This window comes from Leptidea sinapis, chromosome 18, assembly GCF_905404315.1.
Source record: "Leptidea sinapis chromosome 18, ilLepSina1.1, whole genome shotgun sequence".
Lineage (NCBI taxonomy): Eukaryota > Metazoa > Arthropoda > Insecta > Lepidoptera > Pieridae > Leptidea > Leptidea sinapis.
The window spans coordinates 11,521,383-11,522,477 of NC_066282.1; the positions used below are offsets into that span (position 1 = coordinate 11,521,383).

A 1,095-nucleotide genomic window follows, 5' to 3' on the forward strand; every position below is an offset into this window, starting at 1 on the left:
TCACAATAGTCTGCTAACTTAAAGCATTGCTAATTCTCACTCTGTCTTCTTCTATTGACCTAAGTTAGAATGAGAAAAAACACTCCTTAGCGGCTGTTTAAAGTTAGCGGACCATTATGAATAAGGGGGTAAAAAAATACAAGTAAAAGTAGTAAAAACCCAGAAACTCTGAGCGGCACTACAATGCGCTCGTCACCTTGATACATAAGATGTTAAGTCTCATTTGCCTAATAATTTCAATCGGTGCGGCGCCCTTCAGACCGAAACACAGTAATATTTACACATTACTGCTTCACGGCAGAAATAGACGCCGTTGTGGTACCCATAATCTAGCCGGCATGTGCAAAGGAGCCTCCCACTGGTACGTACAGGCCAAAGTCGTGTGAACACTGCCTTATCCAGCAGTCATTCGTTATAATTTAATAAACTCTTTCAAAAACGTTTCTTAAAATCACACTACATTGCACCGGGGGTGTAACTCAGTGGTAGAGTGTCTGCTTCGCATGCTGAAAGTCCTGGGTTCAAATCCCAGCACCTCCAGCGGTTAACTTTTTTTATTGTATTTTTTTTATAAAATGTTGAGCATAATATTCTGATATATTAAAATACGTTTTTAATAGAATTTAATAGAAATTTTTATCATCTTCGCCATGTTTCTTATTGGTAAGTATATTTTGTTGTTATAGCGGATGTAGTAACTAGTAATACACTTTGGAAGGGACAGACTGAGTTTGGAGTGGCTCGAACCAAACAGCAGACAGCGGAGTTCCCGATGCATGTATTATTAACGTTTTTGGTGAGAAAATAATCTATTCGAATATTCATTTTCCCTACTTACACTAATTTTAAATACAGATTGTATTATAGTGAAATTTATTATTTAGTGAAAGTATTGAATCGTTATAATATTTTAATTTCAACTATTACTCTATCTATCTATATAAGATATAATTATTAAGGTTTGAATGAATAGATTTTTCTAGAAATTTTAGTTTATTGTGCTATGTCGCAGTGGTTCTATAGTGACATCTATATCATAGACGAAGCTCTATTTTCTCCTTTGTGCTTTGAAAATGTACACAGTAGAAGATTTAA

At 34.9% G+C, this 1,095-nt stretch overlaps 1 non-coding gene across 1 annotated transcript; it reads left to right on the top strand.

Annotated features, from left to right (window-relative positions):
• Positions 1-468: 468 nt before the first annotated feature.
• On the top strand, positions 469-540 carry Trnaa-cgc (transfer RNA alanine (anticodon CGC)). The gene has a single exon. It is a non-coding gene; the product is annotated as a tRNA-Ala (tRNA).
• Positions 541-1,095: the final 555 nt, after the last annotated feature.